General features: G+C 46.4%; 1 long non-coding RNA gene across 1 annotated transcript in view; it reads right to left on the bottom strand.

Moving 5' to 3' along the window:
- Positions 1 to 3,652: 3,652 nt before the first annotated feature.
- Positions 3,653 to 25,107, bottom strand: part of LOC128314745 (uncharacterized) — a 29,019-nt gene continuing 7,564 nt past the window's right edge. The window contains exon 4 of the long non-coding RNA XR_008296724.1: positions 3,653 to 11,105. This is a non-coding gene — a long non-coding RNA (uncharacterized LOC128314745). The remainder of the gene's footprint in view (positions 11,106 to 25,107) is intronic.

Raw genomic sequence — 25,107 nt, forward strand, 5'->3', positions numbered from 1 at the left:
GCAGGGGAGGGGCAGGGAGAGAGGGAGAGAGAGAGAAGGAATCCCAGGCAGGCTCTGTAGTGTGAGATCACAGCCTGAGCTGGATGCTTAACTGACTGAGCCACCCAGATGCCCTGAGACATGATTAGTCTTAAAGCCTTCAGGTGTCCCCTCTCCTGGGGCCCCGCCTTTAACTGGGACTGTTCACTGGTCTTCTGTTGGCTCCAGACTCAACTCCTTCCTGGGTCCCTTTGTTCCCCTTCACCTCCCTCCTCGTCACCCTGGCTCACCTACTCCAACCATCCCCCACCAGCTTAAAACAACAACAACAAAAAAACAAAATCCTCTCTCTTTCAGAGCATTCCTTTTTATTTTAAATTGTTTTAGAAAGTACAATTGAAGTACAATTGAAGTATGCTAAACTGGTTTCTGGCTATACCAAATAAGCTCCCAGAACACTCACATTAAATCTTTGGGTTTCATGCTCTCATTTCTCTTTGGTAAATACCTAAGTGGAGTGGTTGGGTCAGATGGTAGATGAGTGTTGAACTTTTCAGGAAACCGCCTAACTGATTTCCAAGGTGGTGACACCGCCTTACACTCCCACCGTCAGTGTATGCGGGTTTCAGTTGCCATCCTGTGGTATGCCAGTCATTTTAAATTTAGTCATGTTGTTGTGGTTTTGTTACTTTATTTCAACATGGGGATTTCGGGGGTTTCACTAGCTCTTGGCTTCACTTCTACCAAGGGGGAACATACTCTTAGATTTACGGAGAATAAAACCAGGTTCTGCCTGTTGTGCCAGGTTAACAATGCCCCTCTTACCTTCCCAAGTGTCCTGGTTTGGATTATAAAATATGTAGTTTCTCTGCTTCTAATCCCATTGGCCGTGCCCCCAGGCTGTCCATCCACAGCCACAAAGGCTCATCAAGGCATTCTGCTCAACAAAGACTTTTCCCTCCTCTACAAGGATGTCTTGCTTTTCTTAAAACAATTTTTCCCTATCACAAAAGGATCACAGGAAGCAAGAGTGGCATAACGTTGAGACACCCAAATAAGTTCAAAACTTATATCCACAGAAAAGCCTGCTCACTAACATTTACCTTGGCTTTACTCTTAATTGCCAATACTTCGAAGCAACCAAGATGACCTTCAGCAGGTGAATAAACACACTGTGGTGCATCCAGACCATGCAATTTTATTTATCAATAAACAGAAACGAGTTATCACCCTTCAAAAACCTGAAGGGACCTTAAACATAGCGCTTACTGAAAGAAACCAGTCGGAAAGGCTACATATTGTATGATTCTAGTAACACAGCCTTCTGGAAAAGGCAAAACTATAGAGACAGTTAAAAGATCCTGTGATTGTCAAGGATTAGGGGTGACGAGGGATGAAGAGGTCCAGCAGTGTAAAGCATTCTGCATGATACTGTAATGGTGGATACATGACATAAGGCATTTGTTAAGAGCTATGGAACTGTAAGAACACAAAGGGTGAACCCTATATGAACTAGGGTCTTTAGTTCACCATAATGTCTCAATGTGGGCTCATCAATTTTAACACGTCACTTGTGCAACGTGTTAACAATAGGGGAGATTGGGAAGGGGGGCTGTGTGGGGGGTGGAAGGAAGTGGTACACGTTTTCTGTTCAATTTCTGTGTAAACCTAACATCTCTCTAAAAAACAAATCTGGTATTAAAGAAAAAATCCCTGCAGACTTTTTGCAGAAATTGATGTGCTGATTCTAGAATTTAGTGGAATTTCAAAGCACCTAGATTTGCCAAGACACTGGTGAAGAAAATTAAAGTTGGAGGACTCTACACTGCCTGAGTCCCAGACTTAGTATAAAGCTATAATTACCAGGACAGTGTGGCACTGATGTAGACAGTCCAGTGCACGAGTGGAAAAGGGCAAGGAGTGCTTAAGGGGACCCCCAGATGCAGTCGATGAACCCACATGGGGAGAGGAACATCATGTTAACAGGTCATACTGGAGCAACTAGACATACCCATAGAGACAACGAACCTTGACCCCTACTTCATAATACACACACACACACACACACACACACACACACACACACACACACACAAAGGAATTCAAGATGTGTAATGGATCTTAATGCAAGAGCTGAAACCAGGAGTGTCTGGGTGGCGTAGTTGGTTAAATGTCTGACTTTTGATTTCAGCTCAGGTCATGATCTCACGGTTCGTGAGAGGGAGCCTCACATCAGGCTCTGTGCTCATAGCACAGAGCCTGCCTGAGATTCTCTCTCTCTCCCTCTCTCTCTGCCCATCCCCTAAACTCCCTCACTCTCTCTCTCTCTCTCTCAAAATAAATATTTTTTTTAAAAAAGAGCTAAAACTAGAAAACTTCTGGAAGAAAACATAGCAGAATAAAGTTTCTTAAGACAGGATAGAAACACACTGATTATAAAACAATCAGTAAATTGTCTTCCATTAAAATTAAAGACTTCTTATCAAGAAGCACTCTTAGGAAAATGAAAACCAGCCTTAGGCTAGAGGAAAATCACATATAATTTGACATAAAATAAATGGATATATGCATCCATGCCTGCATGTATGTACATATACACGTGTACACATATGAACAAACACAGGTAATCTGGAAAAGATTCCTATCCAGAATGTACAGCAAGGTCCACCAAGTGATGACAAAGTGAAAACAACACAAGAAACCTGTTGCTGGGAAGGGACCATTGTTCTGGCATGCTCTGACTTCTTTCTCAGCCACATCCAGGCTGTCTTGGCCCCTCTGCCCCCATCCTGCCCATCCTTTTGCTGCAGTGGCTGTTGTCCCCTTCCTGAGCCACAGTGACTATTTGTGGGGGATTCACATGTGTTTACAGAAGCCCAGTAACACTCTCAAACTCAGGGGACCCAACTGAGCAGTCAAGGGGCCCTGTGGCCTGGGGCAAGTCACTGTTGTCCACCTTCCTGTCTGAAAATGAAGTGTCAGGCCACTGATTTTAAGGGTCCTTTCTGCTCTGACCCCTCAGTAACCCCAGTTAGGGATCCAACTGTCCTGCACAATAACAGGATGGAGGTGGGGTTGTCTTCCCATCAATGATTTCCACTTCAGCACTGTGCATCCTGCTTGTGAAGTTGCTTGTTTAATTCAGTTTCCAGAATAAACCTTTGCCTAGATCCCGCATTACATGACCTAATAATAACAAAAATAGCTACTCTAATAAAAGGTACTTCCTGACCTCAAATCAAATCTGAATATCATATGTAAGCACTCACATTTCTTGGGTTGGAAAAATGAGGCTCAGAGAGGTTAAGCTGCTTGCCCATGATCACACAGCAAATACTGGCAGAGTCAGCCTTCAAACACAGGTTTTTCTAACCCCAAGAGTTTTCTACACTCCCACTGAGAGAACAGTGCTGATTTGCTTTTAAAGAGTTATATTCTTTTAATGAAGAGACTGCTTTTCAGGAGGGCAGGTGGAAGGGAATGAGTCTAAGATTCATGACATCTCCAATTCCTTGACACATGGGAAAACAGCATGAAGCCCGTAGGGTGGGGGTGGGTGAGTGAGGAATTCATACCTGTTCAGAGGCCTTCTTTGAAGCTTGAAGCAATTCTAAATATAGTTCCTCCGAAACTACCCATAATTAGGGTACCTAATAGACATTACTTTGCAAAATTCTCACAGCTTCAGGAGGTAGGTCCTATTGTTCCCCCCACATGTCAGATAAGGTGGGTGAAGCATGGAGTGGTTAAGGCCTTGCCCACGGCGGCCGCTTAGGAAGTGTGTGAGTGGATGGGGTTCCAGAATCTCATCCCGTTACTCCATTTTAGTTCCTGTTCAGCCCTACCACCATCAGATGTGTTTTATGTGTTTATTTTCTGCGTTCTTCTTCCTAGACTTTAGTGTCATAAGGGTGAGGGACTAACCCCTCTTGTTTACATCTGTGGACCCAGCTACTTGAGACCCTATAGACGCTCCAACACTGGTTTTGAATAAATTAACAAGAAGCATTACATGGCTTACTCTTAGGTTCTGGGTTCATCTCTTGTAATGGGAAAAGGAGGAGCCTAAATCATAGGAACATGGCTCACCGAGGCAGGGTTTTCATGGGAGGTGAGGTGTTTTCAGAACTTTGATGGAGAGTTCTAGATGAGTTTGTGGAGATGAGGGCAAGTTCAGTGCATGTTCCTTTTTTCTCCCCCTGGCCCCACCTCAGTTCTTTTTCCAGGTTCCTGCAGGCGCTGGTCAGGATGGAGACACTCCTCACCCTTACTGGAACCAGAGGATAACCCTCAGTGTCCCAACCACCACTAGTGTTCCTTCCTAGAGGAAATCTGTGAAGCTGTGCCTGCTTTTCCTTCCACGTTTGGCCTGTGCTGTGAAAGGGATAGAGAGAGGCCTAGAGCTCATCTGCTTGTTTTTTTTTTTTTTAATGTTTATTTTTTAAATTTATTTTTGAGAGAGAGAGCGAGACAGAGAGAGAGAGAGAGAGAGAGAGTGTGCACAAGTGGGGGAGGGGCAGAGAGAGGGGGAGACACAGATTCGGAAGCAGGCTCCAGGCTCCCAGCTGTCAGCAAAGAGCCTGACGCGGGACTCAAACTCACGGACCGTGAGGTCATGACCTGAGCCGAAGCTGGACTGAGCCACCCAGGCACCCCTGCTTGTTTGTTTTTAAAGTGAAAATAAAAATGTTCTGTTTCCAGGACTGTCACCCAGGGCTGTGATTAGTTGGTAATAGACAGCAAGGTGTGTAAATAAAATAAATTTTAAACATTATTCACCATTCATCGTTCAAAAAATTCCAGAATATGGCTATCCACCTGATTGAGCCCAGAGAGACCTGTGTTGGATTGTAACATGCAGGACTGGAAAACGATACATTTGTATTGTCTTAAGGCACAAAACACAAACAAACATACACACACCTTGTACAACACTCCTCCCTACACACACACACACACACACACACACACACACACACACACACACAGGCTAACATTAATTTTTCTTTCTTTCTTTCTTTTTCTTTTTGTATGTAACAGTTTTAAGCTTTCTCTCTCTATATAGTTTCATGTAATGACCACAACAGGACAGAAAGTTCCATCACCCCAAAACTCTCTGTGCTCCCCCTTAGTGGTCACACATTCCCCACCCCTAATCCCCAGCAACCACTGATTCATTCCCCATTGCCATATTGTTTTCTTTTTCCAGAACATCCTTGGCTTGTTCCAAATCTCAGGGAGAAAGCATTCCCTTAGAATTTTTTTTGAGTGTATCTATTGGTGCTAAGTTCCTCTGCTTTCCTTCACTGAGAAAGTTTTTATTTCATCTTCATTCCTGAAGGATGTTTTCACCAGACAGAGAATACTGGCTTGACAGTTTTTGCCTTTGAGCCCTTTAAAACTGTGGCTCCATTTCCTTCTGGTGTCCAGTGTTTTATACAAGAAATCCGCAATCCTACAAATTAATGTTTCCCTCTGTACAAAGTGCCATTTTTCTCTGGTCGCTTGTAAGGTTTATTTTTTTGTCTTTGTCTTAGCTTTTAGCAGTTTGATTAGACTGCTTTGGGGCATGAATTCCCTTGGGTTTATCTTATTTGAGGTTCACTGAGATTTTTCAATCTGTTTCTATCTTTCATCAAATCTGAGAAGTTTTTACCCATTATTTCTTCAAATAATTTTTTTTTTTTTCACCATAGTCCCTTCCCTCTCCTTCTGGGACTCTGACAAGATGAATGTTAGACTTCTTGGTATTGTTCCACATATCCTCAAGCCTCTGTTCATTGTTTTTCTAATTTTTTCTCTTTGTGTTCATATTAGATACGTCCTATTGATCTGTCAAGGTCACCGACTCTTCTCTATTTTGCTATTGATCCCATCCACTGCATGTTTTATTTTGGTTATTGCATTGTTAGGTTCAAAAAAAAAAGTCTATTTAGTTCTTCTGTCTTCTATTTCTTTATTTCTTTTTATCTCTCTATTCATTTCAAGAGAATTTATCCTTGTTTCCTGGAGCATAGTTATAGCTGCCTCAGCATCTTTATCTAATAATTTCAACATGTGTGTCCTCTTAGAGTTGGCGTCTCTTGACTGTCCATTCCCTTATCAGTCGAAATTTTTCTTGTTCCTCATATGCTGAGTAGCTTCAGATTATATTCTAGGCATTTTGAATATTATGTTCTGAGAATCTATGCCTCGTTTAAATCCTGAAGAGAATGTTGGATTTAGTTTTGTTTTATTTTAGCAGGCAACTGGATCTGGCCAAGCTGTAGGCTCAAGTCCTGACCTGCCTCCTGTGGACTGTGGTTCTAATGTCAGTTCAGTTTCCAAAGACTTTGCAGATCTGTTTTCAGTCACCCAGTGGCCATCTGGGTGCCTGGGTGATGCTCTAATCCACGGTTGAGTTCTCAAAGCACACAGAGCTTAGACACGAGCCTAGGAGTTCAGATGGGGCCTCTCTCTTAAGAGCTGTCCTTTCTGAAATCATTCTGACACTCTCGCCCCCTGTGGCCCTCTGGTAAGAGAGCTGGGGCATTAGTTCCCTGATGTACCGTGCAATCTCCAGAGTGTGTCTGAGTATGGGGCCAAGCAGTGGAAGACAAGGAGAGAAAAAAAAAATGGATGGAATTGTGTCCTACCTCTTTGAGACCATAGTGGTCAGAAGGAAGATTTCCCTCTCTCAGAACTTTAGGCACCTTCCTCGCTGTTGTCACCATTGCTACCGCTGCTTTGAGGTTAGCTGGGGGTCCAGGTAGGAGAATGAAAGGAGCCAACCAGGGGTTTTCCCCCACTTCCTCTGACCCTTAGGAGACCCTTTTCCCACTCCTGGTCCAGAAAGCAAGGGTTCCTTTAACAGCACATTCTGTTTGCATCTGGTGTGCATTTCTAGTTTTCAGACTGCCTATGAGTTGAGAAGGCAGATGGTCCCAGAGGGGAGGAAATGGGAGACTCAACACAGGTTTGGTGATACTTGAGATTCTGATCTCCTTCTCCAATCCACCTGCTCCTGATTCCTTTCATTGTCCTCAGACAGCTGCTCTGCACATTCTGTCTAGGATTTTTTTTGTTGCATTCAGTGGGAGAGGCATGTTGGAGTACACATACTCCATCTTGCTCAGAACAAGAACCCAAATATATATATATATATTATCCAGTTTTTTAAACAGTAAAGGAACCTTGCCTTAAACAGCAGGCACAATGCCCAATACTAATTGCCAGGGTTGCCTTCACACGGCCTCTAATAGCTGCATTCTTCTTGCCGGATTGGGCCTTCTGGCCATGTTAGAGGTAGCCTGTGGCAGGCTGTGCCCTGATAGGGTGCTCCTGAGGCTGGGAAACTTGCAGCTGGTGACCATGGACATCAATTCCCTCTTCTGCAAAATGGGGATAACTACAGCGTCCACTTTGCTGTGCAGCTAGGACAAGACTATGGATGCACATAAGAGGCACTCAGTAAATAACCATTTTTATTTGTTTCTCCAAGATGTGTGGGCCCAGCCGTACCAGCACATAGAGTTGTCCTTGAATCTCCAAGGACCAGCAGGTCCCTGGAACCAGACTCCATTTTTAGTGATAATTGGATGCTTGTTATCACCTAAGATCTGACTTAACAGCTATTTAACACTTTAGCAAGAAGAAAAACAAGCAGCTGTGTCTTGATGGCAGTCAGATGGCCAACACATCAAAATTCGTTGGCATGACCCAGTACTTTACCTACAGGCAAGTTTTAAAGACCTCATCTTATTTAAACAGTTCCATTAAAATGTTTTTCTCTCAATTTCTATGAAGAGGCAGGGAAAAAAAGATACTATGTATTTTCTCCTAGCATTTTTACTTAATGGGTGAGGTCACACTTAAAAGCAGCTTCCACATGTTCGGCAACATTCAGGGACAGTCTGGTCAATGGAAAGGAGTAATGTTCCCACTTAAGAGGTGGGAGCCAGTGACTGGGTCAGTAATATTCCACTGGCTTCCCTGAGAAACCTAACAGGGACCATGGCAGGAGTGAAGGAAGAAGGGAGCATAGAAGGGAGCAGAACGAGGCGACTGCCCCGCGGGGAACCAATTGCCTTGGACTTATCCACAGCCTCTGTGCTGTGAGTCCTCCCTATGAAACCTGGGGTACATGGGTCTAGAAATGGACCAAAGTTGGAGGAATATCACAGCCAGGCTGATGGGGATGTGGAATTAGGGAGGGTGGAATCAGATGGATCTGCTCTTGGTAGTTACTGCTTTTGGCAAATTGTTCAATCTATCTGAGCCTTGAGCTCTTTATCTGAGCCTTGAGTTCTTCACTTGCAGAGTGGGGGAAACAGACATCCCCCTCTTATGACTGGGGGCGAGATTAAATGAGGTAACGCGTATGGCACAGCCGTGGGGACTGGGGTCCAGGGGATCTCGATAGCGGTGCTTTCTTCTTACAACACAGATGTCCTATGGGACCCATCTGCCTCCAAGACCTGAGGAATGATCCCAAATCCCCACCCTGCCTACTACCAATGGGTTTCAGTGAAGCCCTAGGCATCATTTTTCCTGCTTCCACTCCATTATGCTTTCCTTAGTTATTAAATCTAACCCAGATGTGGAACTCAGCTTGACACACACCACACGTGCGCACACACACACACAAACACACACACACACTCGCCATCCCTCAAAGCCACCTGGGTGGTCCAGTGGTACTGATACCTTGGGGATATGGAGATTTACAGCAGAAAAACACAGTAATACGAAACCACCTATAGACAGCCTGGTTTGTTGGGCTTTTTGTCTTTCAGACATTTCTGCCCATCTTCCTCTCCCCTTCCCTCTACCCCTCCACCTACAGGAGTAGTGGCTCCCACCACCTCTTGGGGGCCTTCTCCCAACTCAGGCCCACGGCTCTCACCTTCCACTTCCAAAAGCTCATTGAGTTATTTTCCTAAAGATGTGTGGCTCTTTCCCAGAGTCTTCTGGGAGCAGCTGGTAGAGTGATCTATTTTGCTCTGCAATCTCCTGCACCAGCATCTGACGGCAGGTATCAGCACTCTATTCTCCTCCTGGAGTACAGGGCCTATGTTCGTCTCCACTACCGCCATCTTCCCAGGGCCCCACACAGCTCCTGGCACAGAACATGCCCTGGATAGACACAACCTAATCGGCTGATGGCATAAATCATTTTATGATGCAAATTAGGTAACCAGTCTTTCTAGAACAGTGGCATCCCCGTCACCTCCACCATCACAGGTCAGGATGTTACTACCACTTTGGGCCACGCTGAACTGATCTGGGTTTATGATTCCAGTTCACTTATCACCCACTGTTTGACCTTGGCCAAGTCACTACCCCAACCTGAGCCTCAATTTCATGACCTTTTAAATGGGAGCGATGATAGCTATACCCAGAGCCAAATTTACTGTGAAGCTAATGAAAGTAAATCTATAGGTAGTAGCCCTCACTTCTATATAAATACCTGCTTTTGTACCTAATTTTTGTGTTGGTAAATTTGTGTTCATTTTCTACAAGGGCTCCCCAAATTGTATACAACTTGGGCACCATGAACCTGGCTCTTGGTTGATGTGAGGCTGTGAGATGCACGTCAGTGCTCGTCCTAGATCGCTCCAGGATCGGAAGCCTTGTGACAAGAGAGCCAGAAGTATGGAACGTGTCTTACAGGCACCCCTTGCCCACTGACAGGCTCCTGCAAACTTGGGAAAACTTCCAAAGGGCCTGAGTCCAGCTTCTCTCAGGCAGACACTGACTCACCCTTTTCCGGGGGGTATCGGGAGAGGAATCTCTGGACTCCTACAGGTGACCTGACAGCCTCCCACTAGCCTCTAAGCCAGCTCCGCTTTGCTCAAACCCCTGTCCATTCCCTTCTGGAGGCCATGGTGGAGCCAAAGGGGAGGAAGTGTTCCAGCCGGTGTCCCCCACCTTCTCCAGCTCAACAAAGGCCCTGTTGCAGCCACTTGAGACACCGCATTACTGTAATTTATTCCTGCATTCCATTTCCTGACCCTCAGGTACACAGAATTGGATTATGGATGAATCACCATCCTTGGTTCATGACATTCTCTTGTTTTGGTCCACGTCTGACCTCCTATTGGAACTTCCTTGGGCTTTTGGTTTTACTTTTTAACGTAATAAGGACTGAAAAACCATCACTCAGAACAAAAGCTAGGACCATGACAGAAACCTACAGTCTGCTCTGTGTGCCCCACGCCCACCTGTGTTTTCAAACACTGAAGTCCAGTCCCATAGTACATCCGGCTCCAGGCCTCTGCTGTCCCTCTCACCATCTCAGAGCCACCTCAGGGAAGCTGGGTGAGAGGTAGTGGTACAGGGCTGGGCCGGGTCCAATCAGCCAGACCAGACAGGGCTCCCTTCTCATGGAGGAAGGAGAGTGGCTGGGATTGTACATCCAGAAACTTCTATTCACCTTTGATGAACCCAAGAGTCTCCCCCTCAGGACTGTTGACTGTGTCTGACATCGAGTGGGCTTACTGACTGGATGGAACAAGGCCCAGGAATTCTGTGTTCCCTGGAAAGTTGGCCACTGATATTAGTCTTCCATGTAAGGGCAGCAGTTGCTCTGAGAGAGCTTACAGCCAACAGCCCATGATGGTGACCCCAAGCCGCCTGATCTAGCTGGAGGCTCAGCAACCACAAGCCAGATGAGCCACATTCTTTCTAATCCTTCCCCCTCTCTGTCTACCCCAAGACATACTAATTCCTTTAGAATAAATCAAAATGGGGGGCACCTGGGTGGCTGAGTCGGTTAAGCGTCTGACTTCAGCTCAGGTCATGATCCCACAGTTCATGGGTTCGAGCCTCACGTCGGGCTCTGTGCTGACAGCTCAGAGCCTGGAGCCTGTTTCCGATTCTGTGTCTCCCTCTCTCTCTGCCCCTTCCTCACTCTCACTCTGTCTCACTCTCAAAAATAAATAAATAAACATTAAAAAATTTTTTTTTAGAATAAATCAAAATGGGAAGGAAGACTTTCCCAAATAGACCTTACCTGCTTGAAAATCCCTCAGATTTCTTCACTTTTGGAATACCTTGTTTTCCCCTCCCTCAGTACTGCCTGTATTAAAAGCCTTCTCTTGATAACAGAGAGCTTTCAGGTTGATCTTCAACCTAAGGTAGATTTCCTAAACAAAGGCAAAAAAAAGTAGATCAGTGTGGTTTATTTAATCGAAACTTTATAAAGTCTCATTGTGTGGTCCTTTTGGGTCTGGGCACGGAACAATTAAGTAGTGGTATCACACATCGCTACAACCAGGGCAGGCTTGATGTCAAAATACAGGCAGTCAAAATACAAAATCGATTATTTCCTCTCCAAAGGGCCTTTTTTTCAGGTTGTTCTCAGCCTAGAAGAAGCATAAGTCTAAAGACAAGAAAATTCTTCCCAGAGACACAGTACAACTCAGACAGATGGGGTGGTCAGGGCAGGCGAGCATCACAGAGCACGAAGCCATCCCGGGGTTCTGGGCAGCCCACCCCGCAGAGCCCACATCTCAACATCTACATCTGCACAGACCTGTGCAGTAGCATGGAGCAACCAGGACAGCAGGGCTCCTGAACATAGGGCCTAGAAACATGAAATTTGAGCAGTTGTAGCTAGAAAGAAAGAGACCCCTTTCCTTATTATTATATTTGAAGCCCTAGCAGAAGGGGTGAACCATCCAGAAGAGACTGGAGGGCGACAGGAAGCGTGTGGTACAGAAGATCAATAGAGAATGACAGAAGACACCATCAACTGGAAGGGACTGAAGCATTTCCCACAGCTCAATCTGGCTATGGTTTCACCAGCCATTAGTGTGACAGGCTTAGAAGGAAATATGGGGGATACACCCTATATTTGTTTGTCCTTGGTGCATTCTCACTGAAGTTAATCATTCAATAGTTTATTCTGTAGCATGTGACTGGCTACAGGGGTGTAACTTAATCAGGGCTCTTCCGTATACAGGTTTGCCTAATTTGAAAGCCCGTTTCCAACCTGGGCAGGGAAGTCTCGGGAGCTGTGATGGGAAAATGGGAAACAGGGTCATCTGTGGTTGACATGCGAATGCAGGTGACATGAGCAGGGAATGCCTACCTGTTGGCTTCACCTGGGGATTGCTCTGGAGCCAATATGCTGCCAGCCGCTCCAGACAAACTACTGTCATTGGGGCTTCTGCATGGCCAGGGGTGAAAGGGAGAAGTAGATTTTGAACAATGAATAATTTATTTTCCAGGTCAACTTTGGGATGCCAGTAATTTCATTTCCAGGACCATCTGCCTACAGCAGAGAGTGGCTTGCTGTGGGGGAGGGGATCTGTGCCCCATCTGGAGAGGAATGTCCTGCAGACAGCTGACAGTCTGCATTGGGGAATATTTATGGCATCTGCACAAGTGAAGGCCCATTTGTATTTGCATTCAAGGAAAGGATAGTAATAGATGCTTAATGAAACTCAAGTGGTATTAGAGCATGAGGCTCACGTTAAGTGGGTAACCTCAAGCTAATGAGCCTTATTAGTACAGAACAACAGCAGTAGCAGCCACAGAAAGATGGGCAGTAGGGCATCAATGGTGGGGAAAGAAAGAGTACTTTTCGTTACAGCTGCATTTTTATGTGAACAGTTAAATGTGATGTGGAAATGTGAATAGGATATGACTGAAAAGCAAACCAGTTCATAGAAGAACCATGTGGAGAATTTTGCAAAAGAATTTTGAAATTAATGTTTGTATTAGTCTCCTATCCCTGCTCTAACAAATTACCACAAATGCAGGGGCTTAACCAACACAAATGTATTATCTTACAGTTTTAGAAGTCACGGGTCTGAGATGGTGTTTAAAGTCAAGGTAGCAGCGGGACTGCATTCCTTCTGGAGGCTCAAGGGGAGAATGTCTTTCCTTACCTTTTCCAGGTTCTAGTGACGGGTTTGTGGTCCCTTCCCCCATCTTCAAACCCAGCAGGGTGGTATCTTCAAGTTTCAATCTCTATTTCTCTCTCTCTCTCCCTCCACCACACCCCTCTGCTTCCATCACTACACCTCTGCCTCACCCTTGCAATGACTTTATAATTACAATGGGCCCACACAAATAATCCAAAATAATCTCTCCATCTCTCCATGATTCCCTTATTTGAATCTGCCAAGACCCTCTTACCAGGGAAGGTAACAAACATATTCCCAGGTTCAGGATGTGAACAACCATGGGGGGTGAAAGCATTATTCTACCACGATGTTGTGTTGTAAACGGTGAATCTTAAAAAATAACTTATTTTGTAATAATTTTAGGCTTGTAGAAACCTAAGGTAGTACAGGGTAGTACGCCTTTTTTTTTTTTTTTCCAGAAACGGGTAAGCCTAGTATTTTTTTTTTAGTTTTATTTTTTATTTTTTAAAATTTACATCCAAATTAGCATATAGTGCAACAGTGATTTCAGGAGTAGATTCCTTAATGCCTCTTACCCATTTAGCCCATCCCCCCACCCAGAACCCAATTCCAGCAACCCTCAGTTTGTTCTCCATATTTATGAGTCTCTTCTATTTTGGCCCCCTCCCTGTTTTTATATTAGTTTTGTTTCCCTTCCCTTATGTTCATCTGTTTTGTCTCTTAAAGTCCTCATATGAATGAAGTCATAAGATTTTTGTCTTTCTCTAATTTCACTTAGCATAATACCCTCCAGTTCCATCCAGGTCATCTCAAATGGCAAGATTTCATTCTTTTTGATTGCTGAGTAATACTCCATTGTATATATATACCACACCTTCATTATCCATTTACCCATCGATGGACATTTGGGCTCTTTCCATACTTTCGCTATTGTTGATAGTGCTGCTATAAACATGGGGGTGCATGTGTCCCTTCGAAACAGCACACCTGTATCCCGTGGATACGTTCATCCATTTTGAGTTTATTTTCATGTATGGTGTAAGAAAGTGATCCAGGTGCATTCTTCTGAATGTTGCTGTCCAGTTTTCCCAGCACCACTTGCTGAAGAGACTGTCTTTATTCCATTGGATATTCTTCCCTGCTTTGTCAAAGATGAGTTGGCCATACGTTTGTGGGTCCATTTCTGGGTTCTCTATTCTGTTCCATTGATCTGGGTGTCTGCTCTTGTGCCAAGTGAGCCTTTTGAAAACAGTGTTTTCATCTCTGTTCAGGTTGTACACATGTTTTTGCATTGAAAATTATTTGCAAACAAATGAGCCATCTATGAAAGTGCTTTGTGTTCTTTGGAGGGAAAAAAAAGTGCTGTTTAGTGCAAGGCATTTGTGATACCCTGCTGCCTTCAGAGGAAAACCACACAGTGTTCCTTGATGGGGGTTTCCAGTCTCTTCCATCCCTGGGAACTTCTTGCGGCTGGTTCCTCAAGAGACAGGACCCAGACCTCATGACCATTATTGCCCCATGCAGACAGATAAAGTTAAGATGACTTCTCTCTACCTGTTGGAAAGCACATTCCACTCAGAAAGTCCTTCTCAGTGTCACCTACTTCCTGTTTCCTTCAATTGTTTCTTTGGATCCTTCTAGGCATTTGCCTACTTGTAACTGGCTGGGCAAGTGGTACCTGGGAAGCTTTGCCAGGTAGTTTGCCTGAGTCATCTGTGCCTGTATGGTGAGATCCTCAGGGATGCTTCATGGGAGTCTTAGGGACACTGTGATCCCTTCACCAGCTCCTGCTTAAGAATCTTCCCCTGCTACAGATTCTGGCTCTGGAATAGAACTAACCCTGATGGTGATGGGAGGCTGGTGATGGGCATGATGGCTTCCAAACCCAGGTGTGCATCAGGATCACCTGGTGTGCTTTGCAGGAAATACACCACAAGATGACTCTGGAACATCTTGTTGCTCAAGAAAGCAAGGGAGGCACCTGGGTGATTCAGTCAGTTAAATGACCAACTTAGGCTCAGGTCATGGTCTCATGGTTCGTGGGTTCAAGCCCTGCGTCAGGCTCTGTCCTGACAGCTCAGAGCCTGGAGCCTGCTTCGGATTCTGTGTTTCCCTCTCTTTCTGCTCCTCCCCCACTCATTCTCTGTCTCTGTCTCAAAACTAAATAAAACGTTAAAGAAAATTAAATTAAAAAATCAAGGAATTAAAGAGTGATGGGAACATGTCAAAAGGACACAGGGACCAGACTGAAAGCTGAATCTGGGACAATTTGAACATCGCAATAAATAGTGATAGTAATGGATTATAAGCCACTGAATAAATGAATAAAAAAGCTGCCCCTAGTCCATACTCATTTGTATAATTAGCTAAACAAGTAAATAATCAGAGGAGGTTCTTGCTAATATATATGTGTATATATTTATATATATATACATATATATGTGTGTATATATATATATATATATATGTATGTATATATATACACACACACACACACACACACACACATATACCCCATGCCAGAGATTCACCTGCTAAAACGCTGCCTCAATAGATCTAGAGTGGGGCCCAGGCACAGCAGTTATAGAAGGACCTGAAGTATTTGTCGTGTCATTCACTCTTCATCTGTTGAAACCTGTGTGTCAGGTGATGTACAAGTTGGGAAACCAAAGGGCAAAAACGTCCTGCTCTCCTGGAGCTCAGGGCAGAGGTGCTACTTAGACATCTAAACAATCCCCTGGGAGGTGGGCTCTGGGGTCTCGGAGCCCCGAAGAATGAAAAGGACTTTGCCAGGTGGAGGGGGAGAAAAGGGCATTCAAGACCTAGGGAAAAGCAAAGGTGTGGAGGAGGGCAGGGCGCGAGGGTGATCTTATCACACAGGCAGTGAGTGTACCACAGGATTGCGACAGTGGAGGGCGAGAGCAGTTCGCACAGACTCTGGAGCATACGCCCTAAGCCAGGCAGTGGCCTGGGCACGCTTCGTCTACGGAGCCCTGGAATCTTCACCACAGCCACACTTGACACGGAAGGACACAACAGAGCGAGACTGAAGGACTTGCTGAAGGTCACACTGCTGGCACTCTGGAGCACACGCTTTTAACACTTTGCTGGGCTTTAAATCCTTGCTTTTCAACTGACCAGCGGTCTTGGTCTCCCCTGGGAACTTAGTAGACGTGCAGAATCTCAGAAAACCCGCACTTCAACTTGATCCCCAGGATAGTCACACGCACCTTGAAGTCTGAAAAGTGTCAGTGTAGGTAGGTCTCTCTGATGTCTGCTAGAAGGATGGACCTAGATAGGGACAGTGGGCGGGGAGTTGGCAAGACCAGGTGGAGGTCTGTCATGGTGCTCTTATGAGGGGGGAAGGGGCTTGGTGGCACTGACACGGTGCTAAACAGGTCTCCCCACACGGGCTTTCTCTCCACATCGTGACCGTAAGTTCCTACGGTGCTGTCTCCAGCAGATCTAGCATAGCGATGTCCATCCATCAAGTCAACAGATGTAGGCCGACTCAGCGTTCTGTGGATGGATCACTGACTCCAGACTTGGAGGCATGAGATTGCCCACGGCTTCGCACGCTTTCTGCAATTCCACCTCCTTCATCCGAGCGCTGACCTCACATCCACAGGGATATCTGCCCTCCTGCTGGCCTGTCCAGTCACTTCCTGGGCTCAGCCTCTTCCTGCTGCCTCAGTCATTCCAGTGGCAGGTGTGAGCCATGAAGGTGATACTTAGTGGCAGGAGGGAAGTGAGTGTGGGAGCCCACCCAGGGACCAGGCCATCCACTCCCTATTGATGGCTGGAACATCACTCATCACTGAATAAAGAAAACCCTATGGCCATTGTCACTGTCCTCATTGTAGGAAGAAAAAAAAAAGTATCCCAAAGCAGCAGTAACTATTATAGAAGTGTGCATTTTCTGTTGTGGGGAGCTTTGTCCAACCAAGAAAGCTAGATATGGATGTATGTCAAATGGTGTAATTTCTCTGAGTTTCCACAATCACTGGTGACTTCCACATTATTAAGAACTCATTATTAACCCCCAAGTGACCTCAGTTCTGGGCTTTCATTCTTGGCTGCGGGGCTGCTGGTGTTTTTGCCCGGCAGTTTGCCCCGATGGATGCTGTTCTGCTTTTCTTTTCCCTGGTTGGGATTTAAACTGAGGATTTGAGTGTGAACTACAATGTATTTCCATTAAAGGCATTTCTATTGCCATGGGGGAAATAACTCCAAGACATTCTGATATTCCCATGACTCAATCATAATTAATATTAATAATAATTACTAACGTTTATTGATGTTCCCTCCCTAAAAATTTCTGCTGTCATTAACTTACCCCAAATTCCCTAGGAAACAGGAGAGACCTGGTTCTTTTCCCTTTAGCACCCTTGAGCACAGGGACTGTGTTTCTCATCTCAGAATCTCACTGGCCAAGTGGTTAGCTCAATGAGTGAACACTCTGGCTGCTTTCAACCCAAGAAATCCTGTATCTAAGAAAACAGACTGTGGAGCAAGCAGAGAGAGAGCTCCAGGGTGGGGCGGCACTGACCACTGGCCCATCCACACACTCTTTCTGTTATATGGACGGAGAGGGGGAGCCAGCAGAAGGGAAAGAAACCACTGAAGCAATAAGATACTATTGCAAAGCTCTCTGGGAATTAGGAGATGGTAATTCTGCAGAATAATGGATGACCAGGTTTCTCAATATCAAAACCACTGAAAAGATGAGCATCTCTAATCAAGATAGTCAGGTGACATCCCAGGGTAGAGATTTGGTGAGACTAGGGAAGGAGGGTGTGGCAAGCCATGACTGGGGGTGTGTGTTTAGCTGTGCCCTGGCCCAATTCATTCATATTCCCGAACCCCCTGCCCAGCCTTGACCACTGGGGCCCTACCCCCTAGCCACAGGAGCCTAACAGGGCTAACTTTTCTGCCCACCCCCTCTCCCTTTTATCTAGTGCAGCCCTTGTCAATCATCCAAGTCCATGAGCAACACCAGTCTTCAGTCTCCAGGGTTCCTTTCCCTCTTAGTGACCCCATTAGAACTCCACCACCGTGGAGCCCAGATAACCTACTCTTGACCTCTCTGTGGCTCCTTCTCCTTATCTGGAAATGGGATAAATTTTAACTGGAAGAATACGTTGAAGGCACTTTGCTTAGTGCTTCAGAGCATTAAATAGCCAAGCCTGGAATTCTTGTGCTGTCATTCATACCCCGCCCTCTCAGCATAGGCCACAGGCAAGGACAGGAAGGGCGGCGGGAACCTGCCTGATTTCACAAAGAGCTTGGTTCAGGAATGCCGAGCCAGGGTGAGTAGGTGGAGGGAAATGACGTCTGGCCCTTCCCACGTGAAGGTGCCCTTTGCCTTTGGGAAAAAACTGTTTAATTTGGGGAGGATCCCAAACAAAGGAGGCTCCAGAACAAGAGAGGTGGGGTTCGAGAGCAAAGGCAACTGCCCACCAGCCAAGCTTCCTTCCACGGTGGAGTGGACGCAGGTTCCCCAGGTTCTGGGGTGACAAGGGCATCCAGCCAGTCTCTCCCTGCCTCATCTCAGATGGCAAAAATTAGCATCCCCCTCTGTGTTCTCTGCGGTCTCCTGACAAAAGTTAAAACAAACTGCGATCCACAAAAACTTAGTGTTTGGCACTATTATTAGTGAATTAAATCATTAGCTTAAGGGTGAAAATGCCGTGCCAGTGTGCAGAGTAGACATTCTACCACCTTCTACAGGAACCGAAATCCCACTGTGTGTCAGAAGAGTCAGTTGGGAAAGGAACTCAGTGTGTTCCAGGGAAACGCAGGTGCGGGGAGCACTGTTCGCGATCCACAAGAACCGTCACACGGGGGGCACGGCGCAAGCTTCCCAACCCGCCTGTGCCAGGGACTTTGCCACAATGCAGGACTCCTGTCTCAGAAGGACAAGAGAAAGTGTTCTGGCCTTAAGCCTTGCCAGGTGGGAATGACCTTTACTGTGTGAGCTTGGAAGGAATCTGCCCCAGACACTTTTGTTTTGCATGGTTTTACAACAATCTTAAAGTGTTCTTTAGGGTTTGAAGTCCTCTCTGGGCTCTGGAACAGCAGGGGGTTGTAGGTGGGGTGGGTTGTTAATGGTATTTCTGAAAGGAGAATCTCCAGCCCTTGGTAGTTGACAGTTGGTCTCCCAGTAGTCAGATTCTTATTGCTGGAAACCTAGACCTAGGCCTTGAAGTCCACTTGACGTTGGAGAACATCCCCTGAATAACGCCATGGCTGGCACTGAAATGCTCTAAGGATGGATGGGCCTTAGGTTCCAGATTTCAAAGAGGATTCTAGGCACCAACAGCATTCAAAAGCAAGTGGGAGGAAGGGAAGGGGGTCCCATTTACAGAGCGCTTTATGGACAAGGTGCTGTAAACTTGTCTTTATTCCTCACGTGAACACCCTGAGACAGGGCTTAGAGTGTCCCTTTCAGAGATAATGAAGCCAAGCCCTCGCTTTGATGAAGTAAACTTGCCCAGTGTCCCAGGGCTTGCAGTCAGTTGCCAGACTCTAAAACCCCTATCCTATGCCCTATATCACAATGGCTCCCGTACTAATGTTCCCCATCAAGGGACTCCACAGGGGTTGGCTAACAATCCATCATCATATGTGGGTGGGTACTGTGGCATACCACTTGTCCTGCCCTGCAAGTTTTGTGTCTAGCCCTGTAAGGGGCTGAATTCTGTCCCCTGCAAAAGACATGTCCAATCCTTACCCCTGGTGCCGGCGAATGTGACCTTATTTGGAAATGGGGTCTTTGCAGGGGTAATTAAGTCAAGGATCTTGAAATAAGATGTTTCTGGACTTAGAGCAAGCCCTAAAGCCAATGACCGGTATCCTTATAAGAGAAAAGGAAGGGAGAACTAACTCACAGAGACACGGGGAGCAGGCCACATGAAGATGAAGTCAGAGATGGCAGTGACATGGCTACAAGCCAAGGGATGCCAAGCATCGCCAGCAGCTACCAGAAGGTGAAGAAAGGCATGACGTAGATCCTCCCTCAGAGCCTCCGAGAGAAATCAACCCTGCTCACCGGATTTCAGACCTGTAGCCTCCAGCACTGTGGGAGAATCAATTTCTGTTGGTCTAAGCCACGTGTGTTGCAGTAACTTGTTAGGGCCGCCCCAGGACACGGGTACAGGCTGATCTCTGTAGTGAGAGGTGTTTAAGCCATTTCTTATGTAATGTGACTGCATGTTCCTTCTAGACGCTGACCTGAACCTGTGCTAGCTCCACTGAGCCTCTCCCTCACTCTATAAGGTGGGTGCCGTTATTATCGTGTTCATTTTCTGGAAAGAAACAGACATAAGTCATCAGGTCCCAGCTGAGCTGGTGCCTAGTGGGTCAAACTCTGATCCAGGCAGTGAAGCCCCATGACCCACACCCCCAGACGGTGATGAGTCGGGGGTGGGTAACGCCTGTCTGGGGCACAGAGGGCATGGAGGAGGCTCAGCCCTGGTTCCAGGGTTGGCCCAGCCTCACAGTGGGCCTCAGAGCTGCACGGGACCACTGGTGGCACCCAAGGCTTACCCTCTGCTCCCTCCCCACTTAGTGGACCAGGGAGGAACAGTACTTTCCTTAAGGAACCCACCTCCACCTGACAGTCTGTGAGCACATCCGGCTGCTCGTTCCTTGTGTCCTGGAAGTGCCCAGGGAGTGGGGTTTCCTCCCTCTGGAGCAGCTGCAAAGACTCCAGACCAAGGTGCCTCTCCTGCCCTTCCCCCCAGGTTTATCCAGCGAGGATTTATATGAGCAGAAGACCCCACAAATGCAACCTACAAAGTCCACTATCCCTTATAGTGATTCCTGAAGGCCCAAAGCTCTGAAAACCCAAACTTTGGCGTTGCCAATTTGGTAGCAAAAACCTGACCTAAATTCATACGCAACTCTTGACGATCTATATCTATCCCCCTTGGCGTGAATATTTCACTGGAGAAGTATAAGTAGGATTCATTTCAGGGCACTGCCCCAGATGCCACCAGGTATTAGGTAAGACAGGACATATGCACTACGGTTTCTTTATAAAATCGGGAAAGGCTGAATTTTCAACTTCTGGTTTTGAAACATATCTGGTCCGAGAACTTCAGGTTAGAGTTTGGGGTCTTCTTCCGTTTTCTCCAGGCCTGTCCTCTGCCTAAGAGGGGTGAGACACATGAGGGACAGAGAACAAACCCAGTTTCTCACTTCCAACGGAGGGGGTGAGTGTAGACATGTTTCATTCTTAGAAAAAGGTTTAATTTGAAGTTAAGCTTGCATTAAGGAAGAAAAGTAGAGTTTATCAAGTCGGGGAGACCTGGGTGCAAACTCAAGGTTAAAAGTTCCTGACTCTATTGCACCTATGCGATAATGTGCAAAACATCTGTAAAATGGGAACATTGCACCCACCATGCAGGGCTCTGTGGGTGGGAGTATTAAAGCAGCAGGGTGAAGGAAAAGCACAGTGACTCCATAAACACACCCCCTCCTTCATGAAACTCCTCCACCAGGGTGCCTGTGTGGCTCAGTTGGTTGAGTGTTCAACTCTTGGACTCTTGATTTTGGCTCACGGTTTGTGACTTTGAGCCCCACATTGGGCTCTGCGCTGACAGTGTGGAGCCTGCTTGGGATTCTCTCTCTCTCTCTCTCTCTCTCTCTGCCCCTCCCCTCTTTCTCGCTCTCTCTCAAAATAAATAAACTTTAGAAATTCCTCCTCTAAAGCTGGCCAAAGTGTAAATTCTCAGAAAGAAATATTCTTTCCAATTCTTAGCTATAGGTATTTGACACTTCTAACCAAGAGATTAGTCTCATGGTGTCATAATCAGACTTTGTTTGCCAAGTGCCTTCCAATAAATTATCACAGGACTTTAGGGGCTCTGCCAGCCTGGGGTGTATACCCCAGCACATCTGGGGACAGAGACCAAGGGCAGTGAAGGCCACCCCAAGGCTTGCACTTGACTAATGTGTTTCATTATTAAAGGAGGTATCTATTTTTTTTTCAATATATGAAGTTTATTGTCAAATTGGTTTCTATACAACACCCAGTGCTCATCCCAAAAGGTGCCCTCCTCAATACCCATCACCCACCCTCCCCTCCCTCCCACCCTCCATCAACCTCCAGTTTGTTCTCAGTTTTTAAGAGTCTCTTATGCTTTGGCTCTCTCCCACGCTAAGGAGATATCTATTTTAAATATCCTTTCCACAGGTTTGAGCCCCCAGGAGACTCTGGAGAAGGCAATTTCCAAAGGACAGGGAGTGTGACGTTAAAAGACCCTGGAGATTTGCAGGGTGAACTTTCACAGGAGCTACTCCCCTGACACAGAGAGAGGGCCTAGGAAATGATGCTGGAGAGAACAAAAGATCTAGAATACACATTTTCTTTTATTCAGCCAGTTTCTTCTTGTTTTATTTGAAAATATAGGGTCTTTTCCCAGATTTATATTATTGTCACTAAACCAATGGTCTCATCAAGCTAACCCATAAAAAATATTTGGGGTCTTTAATTGTCCAAGGGCTGGCAGGAAGCAAAGGTGAGGAACTTCCCCCCAATCCCCCTGCCTCCACTCCAGGCCCCTGCCCTGCCCGATGATACACTGCACTTCACATTTCATATGAGGCTGTGATCTTAACCTTGAGGACCTGTGCTCTGGGAGAGGGGAGATTCCATTTATATTTTATCCTGAGAGATATGTGCTGCCTACAAGCCTTGAAGTAACTTCAGGACCAGGACCACTATTTTTATTCCCCTGGTTTTCAAAGGGGGAGGTGAAGCTTCCTGATGCTTATTTATCTTCACAAGGGAATGCTGCAGCCAAGTTATACATCGGTCAGTTTTGGACAATGATGGAAGGAGATAGAACACTCTTACAAGCCAACAGTGCTAGCTCTCCCCTTTTCATTCTGCCCCTCGTACCTGAGGGTAACAGGTGTTCACACTTAGGAGTCTCCTGTCCTGGAAGGGTGTGCTAGAATCTCCTGGCGGGCCAAGAGGATGACAGGGAGAGGGTTGTGTAGTTTGGGCAGAAATCTGCTTACAGTAGTGACTTTCAGATGACCTTCCCTCCCCCTGAGAATCACCAAGCACTGGGACAATTCATTCCTTAATTCCTTCACACTCTCATTCATCCAGCAACTTTTTGGCCCACAGCACAGACACAGCTCCTTTTACTACCATGGTTTTGCACAGGCTGCTTAAAAGGGCTTTTATTTGGGGTGCCTGGGTGGCTCAGTCGGTTAAGTGTCTGACTTTGGCTCAGGCCGGCTTCGGCTCAGGTCATGATCTCACAGTTTGTGAGCTTGAGCCCAGCATTGGGGTCTGTGCTGATAGTATGAAGCCTGCTTTGGATTCTCTGTCTCCCTCTCTCTCTCTCTGCCCTTCCCTCTCTCATGCTCGTTTTCTCTCTCTCTCTCTCTCTCTCTTTTCTCTCGCTCTCAAAATAGATACATTTAAAAAAAGGGGGGGGGGCTGATGTTCATTCTTTAAAACCCAGAATCAAATGTCACCCTGTCAAATGTTTTCTGCTTCTTCCCTCTCACCTCCAAATGCCCTGAACAAAGCAGTTCTCTACTATGTTGATTATTCTAAATCTAAAATTGATTCATTTTTCCGCCTTTCTAGTCCTGCAGCCAGTGAACTCCTGGGGGGAAATGGATCACTCTGTCTTATTAGCCTTTGTATGCCCAGCCCCTCATCGGAGCCTAGCAGAAGGCGCTCAGTAGATATCACTCCGTGAGTGATTTAATGAAGCATTTTTCAGGGCAAACATTTTCTAAGTGTGATCAATTAAAATGCACGTGTCGGGGTGGGGAGCAAGGACTGACCGCTCACATGACAAACTCTGCTGAGCGAACTTGGTCCTGGGACTTCTTTAACCAGGTGCCAAGAGGATGTGCAGGGAGGTGCCACTGAGCAGCAGTAGCGGATACTGCGGTGCCCTGCCAGCAGCCCCTCAGCCCCTCCTACTGGTTCCGTGTGCCCACGTCACTCCTGAACTTTGCTCTCTCATCCCTGTGACCCTTTTCAGAGAACTGCCCTTGGGTTCCTGGAGCTGGCTGGGCAGCCGGGGCAGGGCACTGGGAGCGCCTGGGGACTCCCTCCAGGATGACTGCCAGCACCTGACTGCTGTGGGTGGTTGTGAATGCTCGGCTCCCTCGCCTGAAGGGAAAATTCCAAGATTCAACTGGGTTCTAGAGCTTTCTGCAGGATCGGGATCAAGTTGGGGCTGGGAATTTGCCTGAAACTGACCTCTTACCGGCTTCCTCTCTCTTCTCCATCCTGTCCTTTCCTCCTCCCCACCTCCCTCACCAGCCCTCCCTTAACAAATAAAGAGCTGCGGCTGGGGTGGGGCCTTTCTTCTGTGCCTCAGCTTTGAGGTTTGTAAAATGGAGACTAAACTGTATCTATTTTTATTGTGAGGATTCAATGAAGCGATCCTTGTAAAACCCAACACAGAACATGACACTTAGCAAGCATTTTAGCAACAGAACTCTCACGTTGTAGCTAGCACCCTGGCACCCCCATCCCCCCCCCAAAAAAAAGGCTGCATTTTCCACTTCCCACCCTAGTAGGTTGATGTAGCTGAGTAAGTCCAGGCCTGTTGGATTTGAGCAGAAGTGCTGAATGCCGCGTGCAGGTAATGTCCCTTGAAGGTAAGGGGGAATACTCCACTCGGGCTGGCTGGAATGTGGGGGTGACAGTGGGAATTGGCACAGCCAGCCTTGACAGTGAGGTAGAAGCAGCTCGCAGAACAAAGGGGCCCAGGACCTGGACACCCCTGAGCCACCCTACGGCCTGAAACCCCCTACTCAGTTACACAAGAGAGAAACTTCTGATTTACGACATTGTATTCGCATAGGGGCCTCTTTATAACAGGGGCCAAACCTGTGCCTTTACTTCTACGGTCACCTGGTGGAATGATTACTTGAGGAGAAAACTCTGAAATGTCTCCTAAAATAGCCCACTCTAGCACTGGAAAGAGGAGACTCTTGCTTACCTGCACCATTTCTCTCCCTTCCCTCACTTTGTCTCTCTTTTTGCGCGAAGATGGGATAAGAATAGGAAGGTATGTTATAAGAGAGAAAATTAAGGAATGACAGCTCTAAAGAGGAGGTAACTTCAAGTTTGCACTTGAGCTGGTAGAAATAAAGGGAAAGTAGATAGGGGTGGGTAGACCCTGCCCAGAAAACAATTGTACACACGTGCTAATTCTAGAACACTTCTCTGCTGCCCTTTCCCTCACTTCCAAAGCTCATCAACAGAAGCGGAATGAACCTGTCACGT

The sequence above is a fragment of the Acinonyx jubatus genome, chromosome A2 (assembly GCF_027475565.1).
Source record: "Acinonyx jubatus isolate Ajub_Pintada_27869175 chromosome A2, VMU_Ajub_asm_v1.0, whole genome shotgun sequence".
Classification (NCBI taxonomy): domain Eukaryota; kingdom Metazoa; phylum Chordata; class Mammalia; order Carnivora; family Felidae; genus Acinonyx; species Acinonyx jubatus.